Here is a 10,344-nt window from a genome sequence, read left to right as displayed (position 1 = left end):
TCTCTTCCCTCCCCCACTCCATCAATGAGTTAGGAAAGACTCATAAATGTTTAAAGAGGCCATTAACATCCAGTCCACAGCCTTTATTGCCTCAGGTTTTGCAATCCAAAATCTTCTCTAAGTCATTTTCTACACTCATTCTCACACTCTTTTCCCCCTCTCTCCCTCATGTACACACCCGCATGCACACTAGTCTATGGGGTGAATTTGTATTTGCAGATTCGTTCTATTTTGTTCAAAAAACACAACCTGTAGGCAGTCAGTCAATGTGAATTTTATAAACTCCTAATTTGGAAATAAAACTAGTCTGACTCCATGTTGGAATACAGATACACTCTAACCTCTCACCTTTAATGCATTGTCTGAGCTGAGATGTCACTTTTTATAATCCATTGATAAAACCTTGTTGTTTTCGTCCTGTGACTTGAAAGAAATTCAGGGATTTATGCACTAATCAATCAAAACCTGCATCCCCATTCTAAGTGATTAAAGATTTAACAGCCATCTAGGTTTATCTAATACATCGCATCAGTTATGCGATGCATTAATTAATTAATTTTAAAATTCTGTGTCCTGTGTACCTGCCCCACCAAGTACCTGATGAAGGAGCAGTGCCCCAAAGCCTATACTTTCAAATAAATCTTTTGAACTATAACCTGGTGTTGTGATTAATCTAGTTAATAGTTTTAACCTAGTTTCATTCTGACCAACATCTTCCTTGACTTTATAACCCAAGTTTCCAAATAATATATTACGAACCTCCTTCACACTGCCACCCTAATTTAATCAGAACCAAAGAATATCCCACCAGGAACAACAACTGGCATTTCTGAAAATGATAGGCTGAGATTTGGTAAAGCTGCAACCAAGTGTACATATATGGGAAGTCCTAGAATCTTAGTGAAACAGGACAAAATAATTGCATCACATCTGAGCTGACTGTTTGAAAGAGCTGCATAATTTCATCCTGCATTGCAGCATTTTCCTCATCACCTCCAAATCAACACTCTTCAAGTGCATGTTCGAACTCTCCTCTTGTTATGGTCTGGTGAGGAACAATAGAATGGCTCTCCTCTCTTCCCTTTTTTTGTTTGATTATAATACAATCAAAAATTGTGCAGGGATAACCTATCTCACAAAGTAGGCAAAGACCATGATAATTACTGTTTTATCAATCTTCCACGAAAAAATCAAAATAATGGAAAGTGTTGTCAACAATGCTATTGAGTTACACTAATTCACAAATTAATTGTTCACCAATGCTCAGTTTAAGTTCTGCCTTTTTGGTAAAGAAGCAAAGTTAAAGTTGAAAAACATTCCCCAAGTCCTGATCACCAGTAAAAGGGATGGAGAATAGGTCTGACCGAAGGAGTTGAATTTAACTAGCGCTGGCCTTACTTTCTCTTGAGAGGCACATACTGAGCTGACTTGCAAAATTCATGCGAAAGTGACTTTCATCCTGTGACTTCCTCCTTGTCCAGATTTTGAGATTTTAGTAGATGGGGCCATTGGCGGAGCATGAGTGTTAGGTATATATCTAGTTCAGTCAGGCTCAGCCTCCCCAACATTCCATTATTCTTTTACCCACTCTTTCAGTACCTCACCCATCTCTCCCCTCTCCCCTCTCCTGCCCCCCACAGCTAGCCCAACTTTAGCATCTTTCTCCTGCTGATGTCCCATCTGACACTTGAACCTCACCTCCACTTGTCCTTTCCAAGTTAGTATCTTCCTGAAAGCCTCCCTATCTCCAACCTGCATACTATGGTCTGTAAGACACCTGTGATATTTAATAGCACTGTGGGAGAACCTTCATCGCTCAGATCCTGTGGTTGAAGAAAGTGGCATTTGTGGCAAAAATGACTAGATTTTTAAATTTTCAATTGTCTATTGGTTTCACAAACATACGTGAATCTACTTTTGTGTTATTTGCCATATTCACTTTTTCTCATATTCTTTTAATCAGGCTCCCATTTCCATTGTTAATGAATATGAGCTCACCCAAAACGCTGCTACACTCATTCTCAATGCTGAAAACTCCATTCGTCCACCCTGACCCCCTTAGTAATATACATTTGGCTCACAATCCACCACCACTTTGCTGTTAAAATTCTCATCCTCTTGATAAAATCCAGCCTTGGCCTCACGTTTTCCTTTCTGAGTTTGGCTGTGCTAAATCTGAGTTCTCTAATCATTGGCTTGTGTTGTCTAGACTCAACAGTGTGAGTATGTTCATTGAATTTGATAATGTGAATGCTGTGTATGTAAAAATCTGTGGATCTGTTGTTTCTTTGAACTTATTGTTTGGGAGTTACCAGAGCAAGTGTAGTCTGTGGCAGTCTTCAAACATCAGTCTGGGAATGAAGAAGAGTAAGCCTGCTGCCATAATGAGTCAATAGAGCAATAGAACAAAAAAACAAAGGAAACTTACAGCCCAGGAACAGAGCCTTTGGCTGTACAAGCCTGAGCCAATCCAAATCCACTGCATGAACATATTGCCAAATTCCTAAGGATCTGTATCCTTCTAGTCCCCAACTAGTCATGCATCTGTCCAGACACACCTTAAATGAATCTACCTTGCTTGCCTCTACTACCTCTGTTGGCAACACGTTCCAGGCTCTGTGTAAAGTACTTTCTGCATGTATCCCCTCTCGCTTTGAATGCATGATCTCTCGTTATTGAATCCCTTACCCTAAGAAAATGTTTTTCTCTAACCACTCTGTCTATACCCTTCATGATTTTGTAGACCTCAATCAGGTCACCCCAATCTCTCTTTTTTTAGTGAAAACAATCCTAACCTCCTAAACCTCTCTTTATAGCTAGCACCATCCAAACCAGGCAACATCCTTGTCAACCTTCTCTGCACCCTTTCCACATCCTTTTGGTAATGTGGCGACCAGAACTGTCACAGTATTCTAAATGTGGCAGAACCAAAGTCTTGTACAATTTTAGCATGACCTGCCCACTCTTATTCTCAGCACCCTGTCCGATGGAGGCAAGCATACCATATGCCTTCTTGACCACTCTATCTACCTCTGCAGCAACCTTCAGGGTACAATGGACCTGAACTTTCCATTTGCAGTATAGTTTGCTCTAGAATTAGACTTCCCAAAATGCATCACCTCACATTTGACTGGATTGAACTCCATCTGCCACTTCTCTCCCCAACTCTCCAGTCTATCTATATTCTCCTGTATTCTTTGACAGTCCCTATGCTTTCTGCTATTCCACCAATCTTCATGTCATCTGCAAACTTACTGATTAGACCAACAATGCCCTCTTCCAGATCATTTATGTATATCACAAGCAAAAGTGGCCCCAGTACTGATCCCTGTGGAACATTTCTGATGACTGGTTAATGCCAAAATGTCGATTCTCCCGCTCCTCAGATGTTGCCTGACCTGCTGTGCTTTTCCAGTACCACATTTTTCGACTCTGATCTCCAGCATTTGCAGCCCTCACTTTCTCCAGTCCTATCATATCAAGACAAAGTCAAAAATCACACAACACCAATTCCAACAGATTTATTTGAAGCCATAAGCCTTCGGGGTCCCATTTCCTTCCTCAGGCAGCTAGTGAGAAAGAATATGTCAGATGCAGAATTTTTCAGTAAAAAATCAAAGGGTCATACAACTTATATGAATGTATTGAACAAACTTAGATGGTAATTAAGTCTTTAGTCAGTTAGAATGGAGGTGCAAGTTTCCATTGATTTAATTCGTAAATCCCAGACTTTCTTTCAAGTCACTGCTTCAAGATAACTTCAGATTTATCAGAACAAAGATGACCCCTCTGGTCAGACAATGTGTTTTAGGTGTGAGGCCATGTTTCAAGTCTTTTTGTATCTGTCAGACTGGTTTTATTTACAAAGTAGTAATGTCACATTGACTGTCTACAGATTGTATGCATTTTGAACAAAATAGAATGTATGCCTTCCTGTAGAGGACAGAGTATTGTGTGTGGAATTTGGGAGGCCATGTAATGGCTGTTACAGGACATTGGTTCGGCTACTTGTGGAATATTTTGTACAATTCTGGTCTCCTCCTTCCATCGCAAGGATGTTGTGAAACTTGAAAGGGTACAGCAAAGATTTACAAGGATGGTGTCAGTGTTGGAGGGTTTGAGTTATAAGAAGAGGCTGAACAGACTGGGGCTGGTTTCCCTGAAGCATCATTATAGAGGTTTATAAAATCATGAGGGGCATGGATAGGTTAAATAGACAAGGTCTTTTCCCTGGGGTGGGGGAGTCCAGAACATCTTGCCTTCAGGCCAGCGAGGGAGGAGCAAGCAAAGGACTTCTGGGAAGGGTAAGTAGAACAGTTTATATTTGCGCGGTTGCGTTACCCGAGATACTACTCGGGTAGTGTCTCCCACCCATCCTCCTCCTCTAACCTAAAAAAAGGTTGTGGGAGCCAGATTGACAAGATAAGGTAACTAGTTTATTTCCTAATCCTTCTTTTTAGTAGTCACTTCGGGAGTTAGAATAGTGGGAATGGAGTTTAGGGCAGTGGAATGTTCCTCCTGCAGAATGTGGGAAGTAAGGTTCACCACTAATGTCCCTGCTGACTACATCTGTGGGAAGTGCACCCAACACCAGCTCCTTGAAAACCACGTTAGGGAACTGGAGCTCAGGTAAAAGAAAAAGACAGATGGGTGACAGTTAGGGGACAGAAAGGGAACCGGCAGGCAGTGCAGGGATCCCCTGTGGCCATTCCCCTCAACAATAAGTATACCATTTTGGATACTGTTTGGGGGGGGGGATGACTTACCAGGGGAAAGCACTGGGGCACCTGCTACTCAGAAGGGAAGGGGGGGACAGGAGCAGAGCAGTAGTCATTGGGGACTCGATAGTTAGGGAGACAGATAGGAGGTTCTGTGGGGACGAGAGAGACTCCTGGTTAGTGTGTTGCTTCCCGGGTGCCAGGGTCCGTGATGTCTCTGATCGTGTTTTTGGGATCCTTCGGGGGGAGGGAGAGCAGCCCCAAGTACTGGTCCACATTGGCACCAACGACATAGGTTGGAAGAGAGATGGGGACTTGAGGCAGAAATTCAGGGAGCTAGGATGGAAGCTTAGAGCTAGGACAAACAGAGTTGTTTTCTCTGGTTTGCGGCCCATGCCACATGCTAGTGAGGTGAAGAATAGGGAGAGAAAGGGGTTGAACACATGGCTACAGGGATGGTGCAGGAGGGTGGGTTTCGGGTTTTTGGATAATTGGCGCTCTTTCTGGGGTAGGTGGGACTCTACAAGCAGGATGGTCTTCATCTAAGCCAGAGGGGTACCAATATCCTGGGTGGGAAATTCGCTAAAGCTATTAAGGTGGATTTAAACTAATACAGCAGGGGGATGGGAAGCAAAATTGTAGGACAGGTACAGAAGAGGATGAGAATAGGGAGTTCCAAATTCAAGTATCTGACACTGACAAGCGAGAACCTGGATTGAAGTGTGTGTGCTTCAACGCGAGGAGCATCTGAAATAAAGTGGGTGAACTGGCAGCGTGGGTTGGTACCTGGGACTTCGATGTTGTGGCCATTACGGAGACATGGATAGAGCAGGGACAGGAATGGCTGTTGCAGGTTCCGGGATTCAGATTTTTCAGTAAGAACAGAGAAGATGGTAATAGAGGGGGAGGTGTGGCATTGTTGATCAGGGACAATATTACAGTTGTAGAAAGGATGTTTGGGGACTCATTAACTGAGGTAGTATGGGCTGAGGTTAGAAACAGGAAAGGAGAAGTCACCATGCTGGGAGTTTTCTATAGGCCTCCGAATAGTCCCAGAGATGTAGAGGAAAGGATAGTAAAGATGATTCTCGATAGGAGTGAGAGAGACAGGGTAGTTGTCATGGGGGACTTCAACTATCCAAATATTGACTGGGATCACTACAGTACGAGTACTATAGATGGGTTGGTTTTTGTCCAGTGTCTGCAGGAGGGCTTCCTGACACAGTATGTAGACAGGCCTACAAGGGGCGAAGCTACTTTAGATTTAGTATTGGGTAACGAGCCTGGCCAGGTGTTAGATTTGGAAGTAGGTGATCACTTTGGAGACAGCGATCACAATTCTGTCAGGTTTACTTTAGTGATGGAAAGGGATAGGTGTACTCCACCGAGCAAGAGTTACAGCTGGGGGAAAGATTTAGGAAGCGTAGAATGGGGAAGGAAACTGCAGGGGATGAGCACATTAAAAATGTGGAGCTTATTCAAGGAAAAGCCCCTGTGTCCTAGATAAGTATGTATCTGTCAGGCAGGGAGGAAGATATAGAACGCATGAGGTGTGGTTTACTAAGGAAGTGGAATCCCTGGTCAAGAAGAAGAAGGCTTATGTTAGGACAAAATGTGAAAACTCAGTTAGGGCGCTTGAGGGTTACAACGAAGTCAGGAAAGACCTAAGAAGAGAACTCAGAAGAGCCAGGAGGAGACATGAGAAGTTGTTGGCGGATAGGACAAGTCCCCTGGGCCAGATGGGATCTATCCTAGGATCCTCTGGGAAGCAAGGGAAGAGATTGCTGAGCCTTTGGCATTGATCTTCAAATCATTATTGTCTACAGGAATAGTGCCTGAGGACTGTAGGATAGCAAATGTGGTTCCCTTGTTCAAAAAGGGTAATAGAGACAACCCTGGTAATTACAGATCAGTGAGTCTCACTTCAGTTTAGATTAGATTAGATTACTTACAGTGTGGAAACAGGCCCTTTGGCCCAACAAGTCCACACCAACCCACCGAAGCGCAACCTACCCAGACCCATTCTCCTACATTTACCCCTTCACCTAACTCTACGGGCAATTTAGCATGGCCAATTCACCTAACCTGCACATTTTTGGACTGTGGGAGGAAACCGGAGCACCCGGAGGAAACCCACGCAGACACTGGGAGAATGTGCAAACTCCACGTAGTCAGTCGCCTGAGGCAGGAATTGAACCCGGGTCTCTGACGCTGTGAGGTAGCAGTGCTAACCACTGTGCCACCGTGCTGCCCCGGTGTTGGTAAAGTGTTGGAAAAGTTATAAGAGGTAGGATTTATAACCATCTAGAAAAGAATAATCTGATCAGGGACAGTCAGCACGGTTTTGTGAAGGGTAGGTCGTGCCTAACGAATCTTATTGACTTTTTTGACAAAGTGACCAAACCGGTTGATTTCAGCAAGGCATTCGATAAGGTTCCCCACAGTAGGCTATTATACAAAATGCGGAGGAATGGGATGTGGGAGACATAGCAGTTTGGATCAATAATTGGCTTGCTGAAAGAAAACAGAGGGTTGTAGTTGATGGAACATGTTCGTCTTGGTGTTGTTACTAGCGGCGTACCGCAAGGGTCGGTGTTGGGTCCATTGTTGTTCGTCATTCTTATAAATGACCTGGATGAGGGCTTAGAAGGGTGGGTTAGTAAATTTGTGGATGACACTAAGGTCGGTGGAGTTGTGGATAGTGATGAAGGATGTAGTAGGTTGTAGAGAGACATGGATAGGATGCAGAGCTGGGCTGAGAGGTGGCAAATGGAGTTTAATGTGAGCAAGTGTGAGGTGATACACTTTGGACGGAGTAATCGGAATGCAAAGTACTGGGCGAATGGTAAGATTCTTAGGACTACAGATGAGCAGAGGAATCTTGGTGTCCATGTACACAGATCCCTGAAAATTGCCACCCAGATTGACAGGGTTGTTAAGAAGGCATACAGTGTTTTGGCCTTTATTAATAGAGGGATTAAGTTCCGGAACCAGGGGGTTATGCTGCAGCTGTACAAAGCTCTGGTACGGCCACACTTGGAGTATTGTGTACAGGTCTGAACACTTTAAGTACATTTTAAGTCGTCATTGGACAGGCATATGGACGTACATGGAATAGTATAGGTGGGATGGGCTTCAGATTAGTATGACAGGCGGCGCAACATTGAGGGCCGAAGGGCCTATACTGTGCTGTAATGTTCTATGTTCTAGACGCCATAGGTTTAGTGTGAGAGGGGAAAGATTTAAAAGGGGCCTAAGGGGCAACTTTTTCATGCAAATGGTGTGTGTATGGAATGAGCTGTCAGAGGAAGTAGGACATAGAACATAACAGCGCAGTACAGGCCTTTAGGCCTTCAATCTAAAGCCTATTTATCCTACACTATTCCATTCTCATCCATATGTTTTTTTCAATGACCAAATAATGCCTTCAAAATTGGCAAGTCTTCTACTGTTGCAGACAGGGTGTTCCACACCTCTACTACTGAGTAAAGAAACTACCTTTGACATCTCTCCTATATCTATTACCGCTCAATTTAAAGTTATGTCCCCTTGTGCTAGCCATCATCATTTGAGGAAAAACGCTCTCACTGTCCTCTCAATCTAACCCTCTGATTATCTTATATGTCTCAGTTAAGTCACCTCTCAACCTTTTTCTCTCTATCGAAAAGAGCCTCAAGTCCATCAGCCTTTCCTCATAAGACCTTCCCTCCATACCAGTCAACGTCCTAGTAAATTGCATCTGAATCTTTTCCAAAGCTTCCACATCCTTCCTATAAGGCGGTGACCAGAACTGTACACAATACTCCAAGTGCAGTAGCACCAGAGTTTTGTACTGCTGCAACATGACCTCATGGCTCCGAAACTCAATCCCTCTACCAATAAAAGCTAACACACCGTATGCCCTCTTAACAACCCTATCAACCTGGGCAGCAATTTTCAGGGATCTATGTACATGGACAACAAGATCTCTCTGCTCATCCACACTACCAAGGATCTTACCATTAGCCCAATACTCTTTATTCCTGTTGCTCCTTCCAAAGTGAATCACCTCACACTTTTCCACATTAAACTCCATTTGCCACCTCTCAGCTCAGCTCTGCAGCTTATCTATGTTCCTCTGTAACCTGCAACATCCTTCGGCACATTCCACAACTCCACCGACCTTAGTGTCATCTGCAAATTTACCAACTCATCTTTCTACGTCATCAGCCAGGTCATTTGGGTCCACTGCTGTTTGTCATTGTAATAAAACAGATACCTTGCAGTACACCACTAGTAACTGAACTCCAGGATGAATATTTCCCATCAACCATCACCTTCTGTCTTCTTTCAGCTAGCCAATTTCTGATCCAAACCACTCAATCTCATGCCACTGTATTTTGTGCAATTACCTATCATGGGGAACCTGATCAAGTGATGGAGGCTGGTACAATTGCAACATTTAAAAGGCATCTGGTGGGTATATGGGCCAAATGCTGGCAAATGGGACTAGATTAAGTTAGGATGTCTGCTCGGCATGGATGAGTTGAACTGCAGGGTTTCCGTGCTTTACATCTCTATAACTCTATCTGCAAAAACAAATCTGCAAATGCAAATTCACCCCATAGTTTTACATGTATATTTGCATGTGCGTGGGAGAGACAGAGTGTGTGTGTCTGAGAGGGTGTATGTGTGTGTGCATGTGAGGGTGAGAGATGGAGACAGTGTGGGTGAGTATGTGCTTGAGAGGAGTGTGTGAGGGAGTACATGTGTGTGTGTGTGTGTAGTTGAGAGTGTGTGCAAGTGTGAGGAAGTATATGCATGCGAGAGAGTGCCAACCAGACATCCTAACTTAATCTAGTCCCATTTGCCAACACTTGGCCCATATCCATCTAAACTCTTCCTGTTCACATGCCCACCAGATGCCTTTTAAAGGTAGTATGCATGTCTGTGCTTTCACATTTCTTGCGGTGGTTGCCATGACAGGATTGTATAGTGTTGTGGTCAATATTGTCCTGCAGGCTGGATAGTTTGCTGCGAACAATGGTCTGTTTAAGGTTTGGCAGTTGTTTAAAGGTGAGAAATGGAAGCATAGGGAAGATCTTGACAAGGTGTACAAGGTCATTGATAACGTACTACAGGCTGTGACGAATATGGTGTAATCCTTCCGATCCCGGGAAGCACTGGACAATGAAGGGTATCTAACAGTCGTATCCTGTGTCCATCTTTTGAGCAGGTCAGTATGGTTTCTCGCTGTGGCACATTGGAACTGGTGATCGATGAGTTGAGCATCGTATCCTGTTCTTATGACAACACTCTCTGTAGGGTATGTCTATAGGGGATGGCTGTTTCAATATGTTTAGGGTGGAAGTTTAATTTTTTTTTCGTTTTTTTTTCTTTCTTTACTCCTGATTATCTTTTTTTCTCTACACTCCTGGTCCACACCCCCCACCAACCCAACCCACACTCCCGGCACCTTCCCCTGCAACCGCAAGAAATGCAAAACTTGCGCCCACACCTCCCCCCTTACTTCCCTCCAAGGCCCCAAGGGCCACTTCCATATCCGCCAAAAATTCACCTGCACCTCCACACACATCATCTATTGCATCCGCTGCACCCGATGTGGCCTCCTCTATATTGGGGAGAC

General features: G+C 43.9%; 1 protein-coding gene across 1 annotated transcript in view; it reads left to right on the top strand.

Moving 5' to 3' along the window:
- naalad2 (N-acetylated alpha-linked acidic dipeptidase 2) overlaps positions 1-10,344 on the top strand; it is a 186,077-nt gene that overhangs the window by 12,791 nt on the left and 162,942 nt on the right. The window lies entirely within an intron of this gene.

The sequence above is a fragment of the Chiloscyllium plagiosum genome, chromosome 6 (genome assembly GCF_004010195.1).
Source record: "Chiloscyllium plagiosum isolate BGI_BamShark_2017 chromosome 6, ASM401019v2, whole genome shotgun sequence".
NCBI lineage: Eukaryota > Metazoa > Chordata > Chondrichthyes > Orectolobiformes > Hemiscylliidae > Chiloscyllium > Chiloscyllium plagiosum.
This window is presented reverse-complemented; position numbering and strand designations above follow the sequence as displayed.